A 21,619-nucleotide genomic window follows, 5' to 3' on the forward strand; every position below is an offset into this window, starting at 1 on the left:
TTCAAATGAATTTTACTTTCAATAAATTCAAACTGAATTTTATAAGACTACTAAGATAGAATCAGTGGATCAGTTCCTCAGTACTTTCCTTTAAGCAAGGTTTTCCTCACCAGGTTGCTTCTCTTTGTCAAGCAGCTTTTCCAGTCCTGACACAGTATAAATTTTACCTTCATTGATGTACATGTAAGAGCTCCTTGGCAGACCAAGAAATGTGTTTTAAAATAAGTATCCTCCCTGAGAAACCTATAGTATAGAGAAATCAGCCTACTAATAATAGTAAACAGACAGCCAGACCAAACAAAACAGTCTATTACGAAAACCAGATGCTTCAGATCCTTTTCCATAAAGACCAGTCAGTGAGGAAGTTGCACTGACTTGAGGCGCTGCTGAGCAGCACATCACCCCTGGTATCAATCTTACTTTTAACTGCCTTTGCAATCAGTAGGCCCTCAACATTCGCTGAGTTGCATTACCTGTGGGAGAGCAAGGTACAGCCCAAGCCCCGAAAAGTGGGGGACTTCTGCCTGCTATCACATAACCCTTCCGGTCCCTCTCCTCCTGTCACCTCACGGTCCTGCAGACCCATGAGGAAGCACACCTGCAAATGCTTAGGGGGGATTCCTGCAGTGACCTGCCGCTGACCCACCACTAGGAAACTTGGAAAGCCGTGTCCACATGGCCTTAAACTCATGCCAGGAAAAGGAACAGCATCATCTTAGTTGCCACGTCCTACCAGCTGAAAAAGTTTTTGCTTGGGAATGAGCCGAAATATAATCAAGGAATATGACTGATGGATTTGAATGCCAAATTTTTCAAGGCAGGCATCCAAGTCCTTATTTAGGCCCTGATACATGTGTCCTGCTATGCAAAATAAACATGTCAGTTGGATTCAACAGGACTTCTCATCTCCTTAAACCAACTTCCCACAGGTTCTACAATAAATCCCTGGCACAAGGATGCTTTAAGATCTTTTCTGAACATTTTAAAATAAGCTAAACATTGCTGGTATGTGACGAAAGACCAAAATGTATGAAGCATCTGGATGCTGAATTTCATCTGAAAATTAATATTCCTACCCAAAATGCTTGAAATTAAAGAGTTAAACTTGCATGTTCAAGGACTGAATGTACCATATACAGCTTATCTGTCCAAAGAACACCAATTTACCAAGTCTCAATCCTGGAAATCTATTCTCAAAGAACTGTTTGAAAATAATCTTCAGTCTGAGATCTAAGAGACTCAAGAATGACTTACTGAAATTATTCTATGAATAGCTTTATCTCAGAAAACATTTTAGAAGGCTAGCAGTTATACAAGCATCTTCATTTTCCAAGTAAAAATGCCTGCAGAAAGACTTTCCATATCTTTCAAGTGCACGTACAGGTACTTTCAATTTCACAGTCCTGGGTTCTGTAGATGAGAGAGCAATTTTAAAGCATGAAAGCTGAATACATTCAAGCACATATATTTCTTTTCCAATGTACTTCTTATTAAGAAAAGTTCCTATATAACAATAAAGAGATGTGATTTTATGTCATCTTTGCAGATAGTTAATTGCAAGTCTGCTCCTGAGCCAAGACTCTATTAATATGCCTGACACAGCACCCAAATGAATTATTTTCTATAGCAGTGATGGAGCAGGCAGAGAAGTTTGTGCCCCAGCACCTGATTGTGCATTATGTTTGGAGAAGCAAGACAGGAGTGGAAATTGATAACCATTAGGTAGGACCTTCTAAGTAATACAAAGGGGATTAGAAATGAGAAGGACCAGGCTGCATCAAAAATCACTCCCAGATAATGGAGAGAAGATAGAAATGCAAGGGACTGCTTTAATTTAGTTAGTTTAGGAAGGAATTTGGGACATTTACAGTGGTTATTGTTGGGATATCATCAGTGCTTGCTTTACTGGATATTTTTTTCCTAAATGTAGATGAGACATTCTTACTTGAAAAGTGTCTCACAAACTGCATTTCTCTTCTACATCAATGGCCCGATTCAGGAATGCTTAGACCAGCAGAGAGAGAACTCAATTCTTCGTCCTTAGCAGGATCAGCTGTGAGGTCAGACCAGGTTGCTCAGGGCTTTGGATCTTGAAATCCCCCAAGCAGGGAGACTGCCCAACTTCTCTGACACCTTTTCCACTGCTTGACTGTCCTCAACGTGAAAAAAATGTCCTTATATCCCATCTGAAACTCCTTTATTTCCATTTATTTATGTTGTCTCTTGTTTTTCTGCCATGCAGTACTGCGAAAAACTGGACTGTCTTCTCAATGACCTCTCTGTAGGTACCAGGGGCCTGCTGTTGGCTTCTCCCGAAGCCATCTCTTCTCCAGGGTGAACAAGTCCAGCTCCTGCAATCTCTACTCTCACAGCAACTGCTCCAGCCCCAAGTCATCCTGGTGGCCTTCCACTGACCTCGGTTCAGTTTATTAATGCCTTTTTTGTATTGGGGCCCCCAAACTTGTCGTAGTATTCTAGGAGTTGTCTAACAAGGGCTGAGACAAATATTAATTTAAAGAAGTGTCTCTGTTAGGCAAAAACGAGCTGAACTAAGCAAAACAAAAATTTCACTGAGCCTTTGCTTGTAATGTGAAGGAATCAATGCAGATTTTCAAATAGTTGTGTTGATTCTTCCTCAAAACATGATTTTTCCATTTCTGATTATTTCTGAATTTTTTTGTTGCTCCTAGGACCAGAAATGAATAGTGCCATAAAAAATGCTGGTTTTGCCACAGTTATAGGCTTACCAAAATCCGGAGGCAGCAATAGACTTGTAGGCTGTTCTCCAAAGGACAGTGGCACCAAAGCAGGCCTAGATCTCAGCATACAGTAGTACCACTGAACAATATCCATGTCTCTCATTACGCACAAGTCTAAGACTCTTCCTTTTTGGCTTCTGGGATTCCCATTCCACTTATCTCATCACTGTACACAGTTTCTACAAAATCTCTGGCATTATTTCCCACATTCAAAAGTCTTAAATGTTAAAGGCTAAATTTTGCTCCTCAGTCATTGGAATTATCCAAGATTTCAGGCCTGATCCAAAGTCCTTTGAACTGCACAGAAGTTTTACAATTATTCCAGTGGCCATTGCTTCAGAAGAAATGAAAAGCAACTTAGACTTAATCATTTTATCTTCATTGTTAATAAAAACAGAGTGATTAAAGCAATCAGGATTTGAAAAAGAAATGTAACTTTATGTACAAGAAAAAGAAGATTTGAAATCCTCTCCCTTCCAGGCCTCATGTACATGTAAAGAGCACAGCTGGAATGAAACAAATGATCTGACGGGTTTCTGATGAGTTGGGTGGTGTAAATGTTTCACACTAACCACACTGCACACTCATAATATAGGAGCTAATTCATGTGCAATTAATACATTCCTGTGTATGTTGTCCTTTAAAATAAACAAGCAAAATGAGTAATTTATCAGGAGTTAAACGAATGTTTTTCCAGTGGGAACTCCTCTGTCCCAAATGGATGATTTTAAAGTCTAAATGTAGGCAGCTTAACTGCTACATCCTCTGTTTCACTATGTGAAACTGCTGCTGCTTTAAAATATGATTTTTTTAGCACTGTTAACAATTTCCAATTGTTCCTGAAAATACTATTGAGGCTGATTATTAGTTTTTTAGAAGACTGCAAACCTCTAGATGCACTGCTCCAAAGAATGAACAATGATAATTTTCCAAGGATCTTTCAATGACTGAGAAAAGTTAGAAGTTAAACACTTAGAGCTCTGTAATTAAATATTCCATTTTTTTTCTCTTATGTTATTATTTAAGTTTTTTTCCAGTCCTTAAATTTAAAAGTACAGAAGTACAGGACCACATTCTTTATCCTCCATCAGTTTCCCAGGTGATTTATAAAAGCTTCACCTCCTTGCCCTCAGTTTCCCCATCAATAACATGAGAACTGTAACACTTGCAACCACTACCATTTCATGAACTACAGATAAGAAGTGCTGCTAGACGTGTCCAGTGTTATCAAGACCTCTATTCACAATGGCGTTGCATTTGCAAAATTTATTTATTTATAGATTTTAATCTGGGAATTTTGACAAAAGGTTTATAACCACTGTAAAGTAGTTTTCCAGGAAAAGTCTCCTGGAAATAAAGGCTAATCATAATGAGTTCTAGCTATGATAAATTCTATAGATTTGTATTATTTCTTACCACCTTAAAATCTATCATCAAAACAGATTATTTCTGAAGATATCGTTATGATCTATTAACATCATGATGAGCTCCCAGAGTTTTCTCAGAGTTTTTCTACAGTAGTAATGAAGTTATTAGCTTGTATTTGTTCCTGCAGAATCTTTCCCAAAGTATTGTTTGTGTAGGCAGCTCTAATCATAAGCTCTTAATAACAGATACACTTTGAGATTGAGAGCCACAGATTTCATAGACTAGCACAGGCTCCACAAAACTTCCCATGGCATCCTCCAAGAGCAGGGGTGCTTTTCAGGGCTTCCCTTGAAAAGCAAAGACTACCCGTTGGACAGAATATTCAGAAAAACTCTACAAGAAGGTCGTGGCACATTTCCCCTTACTTTCTGCCCAAACATTTTACTTTGTGGTAAAGTAAGCCAACACTGAATATTAGTATACAAAAAACCTCCAGACTGCAAATGCCCTATTATTCATGTGTAGTGTCATGATGCATGTCAGGAAATTGTAACTTACTCCAAAAAAAAAAGAAAGCATGAAAGCTGTTTGAAAAAAATCACATACTCCATTTCTGTTGTTAGAAAGAGAAACATTGAAAAGAATTGTAAGCTACAGAAAGGAGGATATGCTGAAAATACAAGAACATTTTCCTATCTCTGCTCCGTGTTTTATCCATTTTGTACTTTGCTTTTATAAAACTCCTAACTCTCCTTATCATTTTCTTTAATGGCACAGTGTTTTCAAACAGATTATGTACCCTAAATCCACTCCCCAGACCTGCAGGACAGGGATGACAGAACCAATATAGCGCATATCGCAATCCGCTGCTCAGTCACTTGCTTTTGTTACTGAACCTTCTTATTTCTCCATTTTACTGCAGGCTTCTGGAAACTTGCCTCTTCTCTAATGGGTGAAGTATCTTTGAGATTACAGACATGTTAAAATTCAGATAAAAATATACCGAACACTGCAGGATATAAAGAGAAAGAAAGGATCTGAAATGAAAAATGCATTATGTTAACGTATCATATAGCACCAGATTATGTTCTCATTATCTCCTACATTTAAAACTGTTGACCTCTAGTCAGCAGGCATTTATCTTAACATTGCAACTATTTGCAAGACCCTTTCACAATTCACTACATGATTTTCTCTCCTACAACTAGGTCTTTATTATAATATTGAGTTACGTGTTCGGTTTTTCATGGAACAGAGCTGGGAAGCAGATACAGCAAAATGTCTGAGCATTGGCATGTGTTTCCTATGTTCTCTAGTATAATTTTTATGTATCTGCAAATGAAATCCTCCCATGTTTCAGGTAACACCTATAACCACATTGGCAGGGCTGGGGGCTTCGTGGTGCCGGGAGGCTGCCAGCGGGGCAGGGCCAGTCTTGGGGTGAGGAAAGCTGGGGGTGGGCAGGGATGGGGCGGGCTGGGATCGCCCCCAGAGCCTGACTCATGGGAAAAGCAGTATCAGTTGCAAATGAGATACTCAGGACTCACATGAAAAAATGTCTGTGCATCTGAATGAAAATCAAACTCCATAAGCTATAACTGCAGAAGAGTTGCCCTAAACACACATGGGCAATCCCTGTTACAATGGGCCCATGTATTTCACCAGGAAATTGCTCCTGATAATCAGCAGAATTGGCTATTCTATGGGGAAGGGTATAAACAAAACAAAACAAAAAAATGGAGAGAAAGTAGAATAAAGCATGTCACAGGTCATCACCTGTATCGGTATGATACTGAGAGGTCTATTTATTACAAATTTTCTATTCTATCTTCTATGGTTTAACATGCAGTTCTGCAGTCTAGACAAAATATGTATCAATTGTAACAGCCAAAAGATACAGGTTTTAGGTTACAAGTGAAGACACAGTGGGAAGGCAATCTTAGGAAGCAAATAACCATAGCCGAAGAGCAAAGAGCTTTTGCTAAAACGTTTTCTTTTTAGCATGAAATTGCTTAAAACCAAGGCAACTGACTGACTAGTGTGAATCATATGCATCTCCTAGACAGGGTGATAAATGTCACAAGTTAGCATCTAATACCTGCCTAAGGCTTATTACTGAAAAACTACTACTTATGCTGTATGTTATGGAAATATCCTGCAGAATAGGACTTCTGGATAAATTTTTAATGTTTTAATGTTTAATGTTTCTTTCTCTGTTTGCAAGATCTATGTTGTCTATAATACTCAATTTTTTTTTATGTTCTCTTACATAACATCTCTCATCTAAGCTCTTTAGTTCACTGTGCAAACAATTAACTAATTAAATATCATCAATATCAAAGAGATAGCATTGAAACTAAAACAAAGAAAGGTTAGGGTAAGCTTTCTGCTTACTCTCAAGCAGAGGATCAGACCAAAACACTTAACTTTTACATCTGAAAATGAATTTCAACATGATTTCATGTTGTGGAAGAAAACCCCAAAACCACTGGAAGGGTTTTGTTTTCATTGCAGTGTGAAATGAAAATACAATCTGAAGCCTCTAAATCTGGATTGTCATCCTGCGGCTAGCTCTACCCTTAATGAAAGTGGTGTCTTAGATATAGATCCCTGCAATATTAAATGGCAACAGTCGTAAGTACAAGGCTTCCTTAAAATCCTATGGTATTAAAGCTGAGGATGCTAGGCCAGAAGAACTTTTGAAAACTAACACCGTTCTGTAATTTATTATGGATGATGACATGTCATGCTAGGCTGGACCATGAGCCTGGGTCCTTAATGATCTAGGTAAGCCTCTTCAAAGATGTACTCCTGACTTGTTTCCATTCATCTACCTCACATCTGAGCTATGGCTGCCTGAGAGTTAATTCATCTCTCTACTTGTAAATGAGTACACGCTATTCAGAAATGATTAAGAGTGATGATAAGCCTAGAGTGCTATATTTGAGTCACTGTTCAAAGCATAACCATGTTTTCTCTTGTTCGGTACTGCAGGAATAGAAGACAGACTGTATTTGTTCAATTAATCTATGGCTTAGGAAGTAAATAAGGGAACTGGCAAAGGTTTACTAATATTTACTTATTTACTAATAAAAAATGTTCAGATTGGTTCATGTTACAGTAGTCATCTGAGTTATGACTCTTTGTCAAATATAAATATGTTAAACACTCCTCAGTGCCAAGCCTTCTATCTCTTTGAAGACAGAGGGCACTTAAACTGCATAATCTGTGGGGGATTCAGACTTGAGCAATGACAGTATCAGCGGAGACCAGAGTATGACATATCACTTGCTGCTCCATATATATAGACTATGGTGGCAGACAAATCATCTGTTAATTGGGCATGTCATCCACCGTAACAAGTGCAGCACGTCTAAAATGACTGTACAGTTACCACAGTTGTGCCAACAGATCAGCTTGCTGATCCCATGTTCAGGTTATAATGCTGATACTTTGTTACCTAGATAGTCCCTAGATGACATGTTTGCACAGAAATAAAATCCTCACAACCTGCTTGTGCCTTAAAGAACAGCACCTACTGGCATCTGAAAGATTTAACAGTAGTCATCATCTGTTGATGTTTCGGTTCATTACTGGCATAGGCCAGAAACAGGTAAAATGCTCTCCTCTCTCAGTCATTACTGGAATAGGTTTGAATCCAACAATAAAAACTGAAGTCTGAACCTAATTTACCCTCCAGCACCTTTCGCCCGCTTTACCAGCAGAAAGGGAGCTTACAGTGATTGTCGGCATAGGAGCAAGAATGAAGCTGTATTATTGATGAGGGGAACCAGGTATTACTGGTATGGTGAGAAAATTTTGTTAAATGTCACTTTTCAACGTCTTTTATATACAAGTAACAGACTGAAACTTCAGTAAATGGAAACTTTTATGATCTAGTAATCAAAGTTTTCTCTACTTCCATAGCAAACTGTTACTGTTATTGTCAGCTGTGCTGACAATGAAGTATCTCCCTACCGCTACTGGGAATTATTCTGAATCTTGCCATAACCAGTGGTTATCTTGCATAACCAGTGGTTATGATTACCATATTCTTCTAATTAAGCAGCCTTTTAGGAAAGGCTGTTCACAGCTGAAGACGTGATACATCCCTTAATAAGCATGTAGCCTTCCTTATTTACAACTGTTCCCTGAATTCTCTGATGCTCAGTGATTATATGGGTTGTGAATATTTCCAGCCTTTTTCCCTTCCTCCAAGAAAATTATATAATGTAAGCAAATGAAAGCTGTTGGCTATAAGGAATGTAAGCAAGTGATTCCCCTGTGGAGGGTCTCTCAATTTGTGAATACTACTAATAAGCCAATAAGTAGGAGAGTTTCCTCAGTGTGTAATTACTTACTCCTTCTCTCAGAGGTTTTTTGGGTTTTTTTTTGCTTAATCATCAGCAAAATAACCCACGTAAATGACAAAGTAGTCTAGTTGTTTGATCATTCCCTTTCTTTGTGCTAGTCCTTTGATATTTAACTCTCATTTCAGTTAGCTTTAAAAGGATGTTTTCCAGGGAAACTGTATGTCTCGTTTGATGCTATATTCGTCATTTGAAGAAAACATGTATGTTGCTAGGTTGGCAGTAAGTGTATGCATATGAAAATGGGCCCAGTCTTGGGCCACCATGAGTTCCTTCTGCAAGAGACCAAGAGCCCTTCAGCTTTATTGACTGAGGGAGCAGGTCAGATATGACGGCCGTTTTAACAAAGACATTTCTTGATTACAAAAATGCCTTTGCAGTCACACCATCTAATCAATCTGAAAATCTCAATTTTATTTGGCTTTAAAATACTTCAAGATAACAGTACAATACGGCTGACATGCTAGACGAAAGGCTAATACTTAATCTTTTTGAAGTCAGGACAGACATGCAAATTAACATCTGACTGGAGCTGGTAAGCCTTTTGGCAAACTCTAAGTGTCTTTTCACTTACTAACTAAAGCAACCACTAACTGCAGAAGAAAGTAACTTCACCATCAGGTAAATAAAACACTTGTGTCTCTGTTTAAAAAAAATGTCTCTATGGTAAACTATGGGCTAAGTTTTGCTGGTTTTGTGTAGCACTGGGGATTGTTCTGGACAGTTACAGAAAGCTCTGTAAACATTTTTCTTTCATCCAGCTTGTGAGTGAGCAAGGCAACTGAATACTAACTGTAGCACATTCACTTTTTATTTTCTCTGATCAAAGCAGATGGTGAAGTGCGTGTAAGAGTGTCCTTAAAAGTGTTAATTTAGGATTGATCTGGATTCAGGTAAAGGGTAGGAAGGTATTCAGCCTTCGCATGGATCATGCCAAAAGAAGGATAATATTTTCACCTTTCAGCCTGACCTGAAGAATACCACTTCTAAGGCCACCATAATGGAAAATTAATGCTCTTACATGTAGGTATGTGTTACACTGGAGGTAAATACTGCAAGTACCTTAAAACAACATTTTAAATTAAATTTTATATAACAGTTTCAATAGAAGGAACACCTAGCAAAATGAATACACTTTTCAACATCAGAATAAGCTCTATTCCCCACAGAAATGCATAGCACTCTATAAAACTGCTAAGAGATTAAGGTTTGTAGAATATGTGACAAATATTATAGGGACGTGAGTTTTTATCCTGCTTCATGGGATGAAAAAGAGCGTTTAACTACTTGGGTCCCGCTGCTCTTGAATGAAAATCCAATGCTTCATTAATATTTATCCCTTTTTCTTCTAAAACTACTATACATACTCTCTTTTGGAGTTTCAGGAAAGCCAGCAATTATCACATCAAAGGTCATCAGTCCACCAGGGAAACTTCAGTCTTTAACTGGTGGAGAATTGCTGCTGCTTTTGCAAACATCTCAGATCAGGCAAGCAAGCGTTTTCCCTCCTCCCTTCCCTCCTGTGACTCTTGTTGGTTTTATTTAATCAGCTTAGGAGACCTCCTTAGTTTTTCTGTGATGCCATACACTATCCTAGACATCAAAAAGATTTTTATACCACAGTTGTGTTTATACAGGGGGAATAAAAGCATAACAATGGTTTAATCAAGCTGCACAATAGCATGCTGGTCCAGTCTGAGATAGTCTGCAGGACTAACTCTTTGCTTAAATTTCCCCCAAAATATTTTTGTTAAGCTCCACTCTGAAGTTATTGGCCAAACTCCCACTTATTTCAATAGCAGCAGTAGCATTAAAGAAAGAAGGCAGTCGGTGCACATGAAAATGACAGAGGTGTTCAAGTTACTGAGGAGCAGAAATCAGCAGAACCATTGAAAAAAAAGGGAGGTTCTACTCCTGCCAACACCAAGCATTAAATAAAAAAGGTATGAGTCAAGCCCCAAGACAAATCAAGAAACTGGTTTCAAAATAATGATATTAAAAAAATGCTGTGTTCATGTTATTTATCTTTTGGCTTCTTAGCCTTTATGGTTGTACATTTTGAAAGTTTTTTTGGCACTCATAAGTCCTAAAGAACATTTCTTTTTCCTTCCAACTGAGAGATAAGTTTTCCCAGAATCACACAATGCCAAAAGTGAGACGCCTGATAAAGCAGAAAGAGTTGGCAATGCTAGAAATGTCTATTCTTCAGGGCTGAAGGAGACAGAGTTTGGATGACACACAATGGGAAGGGTACCACACGCATCTGTGTTTACAGCCTCGCTGGAGAAGAGATGATCTAACATCACTAATTCTGACACTATTACTTTTTGTTTGGCTCGTGTACCTTCGCACAATGAGTTGATTTAGAATATTGATGCTTATCAAAATATGACTTCAGCATCACGTAGGCTGACAGTTTGGGCAGGTTACCACCACTAAAACAAAGTATCATTCAGTGCTTAAAAAAATAATTAAAATAAATTAACAAATTTGGCAGAAATGTCAGGGAATACTGCTGCACTTTGTCTGAAATATCATTTCTTTCTGACTGCTATTTCTGGCTCTGATCCTCTGCACAGCTCCTGTGGCCAAGTCCCATTAAATAAGAGTCTTTCCCACTTAATGTGTGAAGCTGTGTAGGGAATTTGCCTTCACAATACCGTAAAGCGAAACCCAATAATTTTATCCAACTTACTGTTTTAATGTAATTAGTTAGTTGGTTTGATTTAATCATCTAATCCATGCTCCCCGGTGTCTCCTTTAAAGATAGAGGGTAGGAGCAGGGAACACTCCTATGTACTGAGCCAAGCCAGCTATATGTTTCTGAAGCATGGTTTTCATTTTGATAGAATTACAAGTTTGCAATTCTATGTTTCTCTTTTCTTTTTTTTCAATAAACTAATGCCATGTATGCAAGGGTAGGGACCTATCTGGAAAGCCACAGAACCATGACATTTCTGCCCTTCTCACCAGCTCCCCTCTACTTTCTGCCCTCCTTACCAAGGGGTAGCTGGTAGGTCCCTCCTGCACGAGAGACTCTCCTCAGCTCCCACTGCCTTCGGTAATGGTTTTGGTGAGGCTCCTGTTCTTGTTCTCATTTTGATAGAGCAGAAGGGGAGAAGAGGGAGACAAGTAGCATTGTTTCTTCTCCGAGACAACTGAGACCTGCTACCCTCTTGCTGCGTGCTGGCAAGATTGGAAACACTAGCATTGCTACTATAGCTTTGCATCGCATAATGGCCTGAAGTGCCTTAGCACAACCTGCTAATGCAGGGTCTCCTATGCAGTTAATTTACTTAATGTAAATAAAGCCATGTGTTTCTAATGTACTTTCATGTTACTGCACCTACTCCTGGGTTGTTCAAGAGTTCAGCCTGGTTGGCCTAGCAAAGTAAACTTAAGAATTAACTAGGAGTGTTTTTGTTTAGAAGCGGACTTTGTTAAGAGTCACTTGAAATGTTAAACAACTGATTTCTTCAAATAGCCAAAGTGACTGAACATTTGAGCTTCCCTTCAGAACACGAATATTTTCACAGCAAAACACAGCAGTGCTGAGGAATTTTGCCTAAGGCTATGGCATGAAAGAACTGAATCATCCTCTGAGAAAGAGACATTTCTTCAGTCTTGAACTGAGCACGTAAATGAGTAGAGTAGAGCAAACAAGCTGCCATTAGAGCAATGAAATTTTATTATTTTGTTTTATGATTAGTACATTTGACCATGCTGACATTATCACCATGTTAATTCCTAGTTACTGCCCTGCTTTTAGCCCTGTTAATTCTGGTACAATTCAATCAGAGCTGACAAGCGCAGCACAAAGCAGCTACGGAAGTAGCTGAGGAGGTTTCACTCAGTTGCACTGTAAGGGCACCCAGGTGAACCAAAAGGAGTTCCCCAGGCAGGGAAGCGCTGGAAGCAGACTAAGGGTAGTGAGTCACAGCTCTGCTGTGTGAAAGCCAGGTATGCTGAACCGCCCTTGAGTTGGATCCTTCGAGGTGAAAATAACAGGAGAGACCACAGACACATTTTTTAAGCTTTGTGTTATAAAAACAGTGACACCATTCCTCTCGGATTAAAAATCCACTCTCAATATCAAAGGCTTTCTCCCATCAACACTCAGCTACAGTAATACAGCAAGCAAGGTTATGAGTTGTTCGAAACATGCCAAGGCACACAAGCTGCTACAAAACATTAGCCTGTACAAAGAACAGAAACGATGATCCAACAGAAGTTGTTCTGGTTAGCTGCTTCTGGGAGGAGTCAAAATCACTGATTTCTACCTACAAAGAAACAGTTCTGCACATTGTACCCGACAGATCATCAGTTCTGCACATTGCACTCAACAGACCACCTCTTTTCCTGAACTGTAATTCTGAAACGGGGACACCTTGAAGACTGGCCCATTAGTTTGAAAGTGAATGTTAGCTGGAAAGGAACTAGTTTTACCTCTTGGTCTATCAGACAACAGACTAATTTACCTGTCAGACACACTTAAAAGTTTCTGAAGCTTTTGGGAAAGATGCAAGTTTATAAAATAGAGAATGGGCAGTGTGTGTGGTAGAGGGATTTCTGCACTCTGGGTTTTCCTTTTCTGACAGGCTGAGGAAATTCAGTTGAAGAATACAGTATATGAGAAACTGAATTGCACTATTGGAAGCACAGAGGTTGTAAAGAATAGATAGTTTTTAATTTCAATGAATTTTTAATGTACCTATAGGCTAGCACAAGTGAGATTAAAAAGAAATACTTCCAATGCTTCATGTAAGGTGCAGTATTCTCTACTTATTGCCCTGAGGCACTGCATATTGCAAGGCTGTTGCTTGTCTAGATACAAGGCCATGATTAACTGATGATTAATTAGCTTAACTAATACACTCATCAAATTCACTCCTTTCATAAGTAATTCGTTAAATGACTTAGATCATGTAGATAAACTTGGGCAATTATTGTCATAGCTCAAATAATTCAACACTTAACAGAAAGAAAAGGCTCAAAGAAATACAAGCAAACCGAAGTCTTACCGAATGTCCTTAGTGCAGTTTTCTCTGGGGTCACAAGCAACAGATTTTTTTGGCTCTGCAGAGCTTTCGGAATCTGTTCCTCATAGCATATCTTTGGTCCTTGTTTTGATAAGATTGAGGGACTTGCCCAGGCAAATAGCTAGACACGGTTAGAACCACCTGTATTTATGGGAGTTCCCAGTGTAATTAACAGACAATACCAACAGTAGTTTGTTTTTAAGCTTAGGCAGTCCCTTAATTTTGTCACTGTGTTTACACTAAATGTCCGGGAAATTCTGGTCAGAATCTTTTCTTCAACTACAATCTAGAAATACTTTCCATATGTGATTGTCACCATCTGGCCTAACAAGGCTATATGCTGTCAAATGTCAATCACAAATGGATCAAGCTGTATTCCAATGATACAGAAAATGATCTCGATATAGCTCTTATCTACTTTTCAAATTGTGAGGTTTAATTAGTTTATATTTTATTTAGAAATTTTTTTATGACAAGTTGCTAGAGAAATGAAAAATATTTGCAACTCATGGAGACCTTTGTTTTGGCACAATAGAGATACTTTTTGTGTTATGTTTTCTCTAATTATGTTTCAGTTTGTCCATGCACCTTAGTTTTCCATTGTCTAACAGCATGCTTGAGGTTTCTGGATCTCATTTCTACATAAGTTACCATCATAGTTTCAGAACCTCCACTCTTTGAAATTGGAGTTTTGAAAGTAAATTAAAAATAAAGAAATGAATATACAATCATAAAGAATCTGGGGGGATATTCCCAAAGTTTATTCTCCAGAATGCTCTACAATCCCACTTTTTGGCAGGAAGGCAAATTCAAGGCCAGTCAGTGACTGCACCTAAGAACAACCTTCGTGCCTCCATCGTGTACGGAAACAGCACTCTGCAACTATGGCAACTTTCACAGCTATCATAAACCACTATAATTTTAATAAATCTGAGGCTAGGCTTTCAAGATTACTCTAGCAAAAATTTGTCTAACTATTATATGAGAAAAGTGCATGTGCATGAATGTCAGTAACTGAGAGAAAAATCAAATAATCAGAGCTGGAGATTTATTTTATGCTGTAGGTTTAGAAGAGCTGCCCAGTCCATGGTGCCAGTGTCAGTCTAGGATCAATGTAAAGTACAGTTTAGAGACGAATATATATCCTTAAAATCAGTCCCTTACTGACAGCTTAAAGACTTTTCTCCTCTAAACCTAACTAAGCATTAAAAAACCCTCAATCTATATGTACCAAGAGTCATTTTTGGAATACATGGACTGCCCTGACTGAACGCAGTAGGAATATTTAGACAAGAAAGGATGGTAAAGACAGCCCCACAGCTATGTGCAGAATCAACACAGGGCTCTCACTTGCACCTGAAATGCAGAAACAGCCTCAGGAGATGCTTTAGTGATTGTTGTACCTCAGTTGTTTGACATGGACTGAAGCATCAAGTCCCCTCCACCAGCACTCATATCCAAGGCAAGGATGCTTGGGTGGCTCCATCCCCCTCCCCCTAGCCCTTCAGAAAGACTTGTTCATTAAGACAAAAAATTGGACAGGCTGCCTGTAATCTTGTGGCAGTGTGCCTCCACTAATAAATCCAAATTCCTCTTCTAGCAAAAGGGATCATGGTGCAGAGGCAACTGCTTCGCTCCCCTCCTTTCCACCTGCCAGCCTCAGGGCTGCCACCAGTGCCAGCTCCACTATGGGCTTGGCAGACCCAGCTTTGAGCCCAAATTAATAAAGCCCAGCTGGATACAGATTGATAGCATCAAGTGTTCCTCTGTGTTTCCCAGGGAACCGACTTACCATGGAGCCAGATAAGATTCATATGGGCTTATTAACTCCAGCTCTGTGTAATGCAAAAGCAGCTGTACTGATTATGGAGTTGAGATGCTCCTGGAAACAGCATAGCCACATTCATATGGCTCTGAGCTTCAGCTAATATCTGTGGCATGAATAATCTGCAACACATGGATAATCAAGAGCTGACTGTATTTGCTTCTGAATGGGTGCACAACCAACATATCCAGTGAGGCAGTGCTGAGACAAAAGAATTTGAGAGCTCTGTATCTAGAAATTCAAACTCTTCTTTACTTCTAAGCTGTCAGCAACTGGTTTTGCACCAAAAAAAACCCCAAAACTGAATCTCTTATTGAGAGGAAGACATTTTATTACTTAAGAGTCAAATTCATCTTCACGCACAGGATCAAGCACAAAAATCTATGAATCACTTCAGGTCCATTTTGAAGACTTATCAGTGCTTCTGAGATAGTAGGCTGAACCTCTCTAAGGGTATGAACACATCCCTGAGGACTCCACTCTCCATACTGCTAAACAACTTCTGGAGGTGATGAGTGCTCTTACTTTATGGTAATAATCATTATTTGGAATTGTTCAGACTATACTGGACCAGCTTTCTAACTTTTGGTTTTAATGTTTTCATTGAACATGAATAAGTGTAATTAACTAACATAATGCTTAACAGAGGTTAGCATTACTAAAGGGTTACTGAGCACCCTGAATATCTTAATCATGGGAAAGATATTGTAGAAAGAGCTACTGACCTCAAGAATCCAGGCATATATATTCCTTTTGTGGTAGGTAAATGCATGTAAAAGTAGGTTAACCACACACTGGATTTTAATTATATGTGGGAGTTCCAATAGGTTGGAATTTATTCATATTAAAATCACAGCACTTTTATTCCAGTCACACAGTCTGTATTTCATACATACAATATATCTGCTTAATATTAATAAATTATATAATATATACAATTATATTTAATTTATATATTATCTAAATATATATTATATTTATATTTTATGTATAATATGTATATAATAAATAATTAATAAAAACAACTTAAATAATTACCCCAGGTGGGATTCACCTCCTTATTGTAGACACCTAGATTTAAGTGTCAGAAAGTAGGCGTCACCACATGAGGTAGGTGTCTAAGCTCCCATTACAGTCAGAGGGGGTCTACTCTATACAATTTGTGCAATCTGGAAAGCTCTTTGGCTGACCAGGCACAGATGCCTGCCCAGCTCTCCAGGCCCCACTGGCTGTATTGACAAGAACACCTATAATGGCAGCTCAGATAGTCACGGACACCTAAATCTAAGTTTCTGAATCCTACCTAGTTGATCATGTAATTGGTGTAATTTACAAGGCATTACCTCGCCCCTGTTACTGAAAATGTGTGGAAAAGCACAACATTGAAAGAGTTTTGGGAAGTAATCAAACTACTGTACATGCACAGACTAAAATCTCCCTGGAGATGCTCCTCTACCCCAAATGGTTATAGTACAACTGCAAAAAGTACAGACAAAGGCAGAGGATGAAAGCTTGATCACAGTTGGGAGGCTTTCTTAAATTCTTATGATTTACCAGCTTGTGTCTTGGGGGCATCAACAATGACCACAACATAACAAATGTGGAGATTTTATCTATATCTATATCTATATCCATCTACATATCTGTATCTATATCTGTCTATACCTATAGCTACATATGCACACACATACCTGTGTTATTTTCCTTTCTTACATACATATTTGAAACTCAGTATGCTTATTTCCTCACAAGGATAGAGAAAGCATATTATTGTCCTATAATCTGCAGCTGAAAGGAAAAAGCTACACTTGTGTGCAGAAGCATCAGTTATAATCCCGAATTTTAATAGCATAAGCCAATTTAATACTGCTGCCTGTGGAAGAATGACATCGACATAAGACATCACTTGCCACACTAAAAATATTCCCTTATTTCTTTTCCTTATGCTTTGGGGAAGCTGTGCCTGAGTACCCAGTGCTGTTATGAGGAAAAGACTGGCACAGTTTTGCCCTGTAATGCTTGTTTGCTTTCTCCTGAAGCCTAATACTCCATCATACTCTACAGTGCCCTCTTTTCCCCTCTTTCTGCTCAGCTGTGCTAAGGAAGCTGTCTAGATCCCAGATTTTGCTGTGAAGAGCTTGGGGGCAAACTCTGCTAGATTTCCAGACCATATCCCCCCACATCGTTTCATCTCCCATGACAAGCAATAAGGATGCATTGGAGAAGAGAACAAAAAGAAAAAATGTTTGGGAAAGTGTTTAAAGTTGGGGAACCTTTGAGGAGGAAAAATGTAATGAGAGGAAAGGGAAAAGGGAGCCAGTGATATAAAATGGCACAGAGGTGAGAAAGGCATGTCCGTGTACAACTCTGTGCTGATTAAGCTAATTAGGTTCAGCTAAACCCCTACATGGACACCTCTGGGAACCATGACACATATGCGAACAAATGAACAAACTGTACAATATTCAGGTCACTGTAGCATGAACGGATGTGCTCTTCAGCAAACATGCAACAAATCACTTCAGTGCCCTTCCAGAGAAACTTAGGAGCTTAACTTCGGAAAAGCAATTAAAATAATCCTTACCTATCGTGTTCAAGAGCCTGAGATACCTGCATTTCTGTGGAGACTTAGGGTTCGGGTCCTGCTCAGTTTCCACCCTGCCTTTGTCACATTAATTACCTAAGATCCTGCCTTTTAGCTAAAGATGTTTGGGAGATGCAAAACAGGCATAAGTCTCCAGAGGAACCCAATTTGCAAGCTGTGCCTTAACCATGGAAAATTCACAAGATGGTGGGGATCCGTCAGGGAACTGGAGATCTGAGCTTCGAGTCCTCCTCCTCCTCCTGCTGACGTTTGGAGCTACAGCTCCTCCCCAGGAGAGCTCCTCAGTCACCAGTCAATGCTGGCAAAATGTCCAGCGTGCTTCTGCTGGAGAAGCTGCCCCAGGCAAGCACCACGTGCTTGGGAGGAGGAGAGGGACCGGATTCTGCAGGTCAGATCACCTGATGGGAGGACAGATGCTGGCATTCTCGAGACCTTCCTGCTTTTTCTCAAATGACAATTTTGGGCTAAAAGTATAAACAGTCTGGGAGGAAGCACTGAAACTGAGGACATGACTCCAGGCTTGGAGTATCTGTTTCACAGTTTGTGCAAGAGACAGACACCTAGTGTAGCCATCCTTTTGTCATACCCTGGAAGCTGCTTCCCTTCCCCTTTTCTCAGATCCCACAAAATCTCCCACACAGAATGTCGGAATCTGATTTTACATTTCAAATTCTGTTCCCGCATCATGACAATGTTGCAAAACTCTTTTATCCACCACCAAATTGTACAGGAGAAGCCATGTTTCCCTGGTGAATCCTTGGGAAATGTCGGGCTCCCACGGGAGCAGCTTAATGCACTTTCTGATTACCTGTTAAAGTTGACTCACGACATTGTGTAAATCTTGATATTGTTACATGACTTGCTTATGTCACTCAACAACCCATGAAGTACCCAGCAAAACAGTGCATTTCAACTCCATTCCCGAGTTTCAGCTATTTGATCAGATCTTAGGAAACCTGCTAGCAAAATTTCACAGAAACTGTTGTTTTTTCCCTAACTGCAGCAGTAAGGCTAGTCTGACCTACCATACTGAAACATACTTGACCAAAACATGCATTAAAAAACAATAAATATAGTTATATATGAACTTTTCTGTTTCTCTTCTGATCAATAAGAAATCTGCTACCTTGGTAGTCAGCTTCAAAACTGTTTGCTATTTAGCTAAAGGCATAAAAATTCCTTTGGGAGGCCTGAACTAAATGCAGCTATAGATTTCAGAGCCAGAGGTTTAGTAATTCCCTCTGCTGTATGCTCAAAGGCACAGAGCCCTCTCAGGCTGAGGCTACAGTTTGCTAGATTCATTGAATGAATGCTAAAAAGACCCTGATCCACTAAAACACAGAAACAACTTGTTATTACTTGCACTGTCAGTACCTGAAAACATGTGACCTTTGCTGCTGGCAAAGTAACATCTTATAGCCCAAAGGTACGTTAAATGAGCTTAACGTAGAATCAGTTTGACACTAACATTAATCTAGGGCATGTGGACTTAGGAGAATCACAAATCTTCTTTTATAGCTTGAAGCAGGTCAAACATCTCCCTTTATAGAAACAGCATTTGAGTTCATACAGCTTAAGAAAATACCCATTATTTAAAATAAACACCTCTAACATATCTACTAGAAATGTTAGTTAGGTACCTGCATTCATCCTGCTTACCTTTTCTCTGGGGTTTTAACAGCACAAATTATTCCACTCCTCACTCAAGTCTTGTTTAGTTTGCTAGCACCGATAAAGTCCCATGTCCCTGAAATGTCTGCACTTAAATGATGGGTGAAATGATCCTTCTTATTTTCTTTATATAGTGAAGTATATTGCTATTTTAAAATTTATTTCTTTGTTGATATTTATGTATAAGACATAAGTGCTGCAAAAAGAAGAAAGAAATCAAATGTGTAACATAATAGCTGGAAGTCTCTTACATAGCCACTCAAACAGAATGCACACAAATGTTAAGTTTGCATTTTAAAATTGATATATGACAGTATTTTGTTGTTATCAAACATACTTATCAAGAATGCACAGAAACTATTGTCCTGCACTGAGTTTGCAAAATGGTACCTTCTTATTCAACAAATCTTTTCTTAATATATAAATAATAAACTTCAGCAAAGCAGAACATTTTAGTCCTTTTTGTTTTCTGTTAACTCTTTCTGAACAATTATGCAAAAACATTAAATAGGATTTTATGTCACGTTGTGTAATAACTCAATAGTTAATGACATTCTAGTCAGACACACTAGGACAAATCCTCCAGAGGTCAGTGGGTTGTTCAGATATTACAGTGGTGATAAAGACTAGTTATTCTTTAGATTTTTATATATACATATAGTACGCATGTATGTATGAATGAATGTATGTATACAGGGCATCTGAAGCTCCTAGTCTGTAAATCTTTCCTAAAGGTAAATGTCTAATGTAGCCTGTATACCTTTAGTACTAATGATTTATAAGCTGGAAGCTAAGTTTGCAAAATTGCCTGCTGGACAGCACAGCTGCATGCTTGTAACTTTAATACATTCACTGCAATAATCACTGAATCACAGAAAACATGGGTACCTCATGATACTGGCCTTATGGCAGGGCTGCATTTTAATGAAAATTACCAGAACCTTCTCAAAAATCTGAAACCCCAATAAGAGCAGCTCAACCTGTAAAAATTTCCTGGAATGAAACAGACCCACTCACCTCTCTTCCATCATCTTTTCTTCCAACAAACACCTAATAAGCATCCCTGTGCTCTCTATTGCAGGGCACACCTTCTTTGAGTTAGTTGTTAAGTCTTTGCACTATTATATTTCAGCATTATGCTAGATATTCAGCTCTGTGTCACCTTCCTTTATTTTTTTCCCAGTTTTTGCTGGCTGTGATACAATATTTAGACTGGGAGAAAAGTCTCTCAGCAGAAGGCTGGCAGAAAATTCAAGTGCACCCTCAATCTAAGAATCTGTTCATTTATTCAAAAAGGTGATACAACAGCACTTTGTAACTACTAGAAGGGAAATCATGGGCATTTGTCTCTTCTGAAAAAGACAAAAATAACCCTCCCAAAAAACTAACATGCTTCTCATGTCTCATAAGGTTAAAAATTCATCATAATCCAGCCAAGTACCTTGAGGTGTAAAGGTCTTCCACTGTATTCCGAGCATGACAAAATAATATAACCTTTTGAGCATATTAAGTATAACCTTAGCATGACATTCTTCACTACTTGTGTGCCACTGGTTGGTGTATTTACATATTCACCTAAATCACAACCCAAACTCAAGGTCCGTGTTTCCAAAGAAAAACTATATTCATCCGTTGTCTTCTGGTATTCTGGATGACAGCCATACTTCCGCGTAGTTTGAAACATTCAGGAAAGCACAGTGTAGATAATTTCTTCATCTGCTACTATTTAAGCTGCGAAAAGTTATAGGGAAGGCCTACTACCTAAAGGAGAAAGTTAATGTGTGTGTGTAAGAATCTAAAAATGCTGGTGAAGAATGTTTTCATTTCAGTTACAATTACTGTGTCATCATATCTCTATTTGCTTTCAATTTGTTGCATGGTTGAATACTGTCACTCAGTCATGTATGGCTACCTATAAATATAGAATTAATGACTAGAAGGTCTTGCTTTGTTAATCAGTGGTTGTATTTTATTGCCTTAAC

The 21,619-nt window shown here is 38.8% G+C and overlaps 1 protein-coding gene across 4 annotated transcripts in view; it reads right to left on the reverse strand.

The window, feature by feature from the left end:
- SULF1 (sulfatase 1) overlaps positions 1–21,619 on the reverse strand; it is a 126,606-nt gene that overhangs the window by 74,368 nt on the left and 30,619 nt on the right. The window contains exon 4 of one of the 4 annotated variants that reach the window (XM_026115209.2): positions 19,626–19,833. The exons of the other annotated variants lie outside the window; for them this stretch is intronic. The gene's annotated coding sequence lies outside the window, so the exon portion shown is untranslated. The remainder of the gene's footprint in view (positions 1–19,625; positions 19,834–21,619) is intronic. 4 annotated transcript variants of the gene reach the window in all.

Source organism: Dromaius novaehollandiae, chromosome 2, assembly GCF_036370855.1.
Source record: "Dromaius novaehollandiae isolate bDroNov1 chromosome 2, bDroNov1.hap1, whole genome shotgun sequence".
Classification (NCBI taxonomy): domain Eukaryota; kingdom Metazoa; phylum Chordata; class Aves; order Casuariiformes; family Dromaiidae; genus Dromaius; species Dromaius novaehollandiae.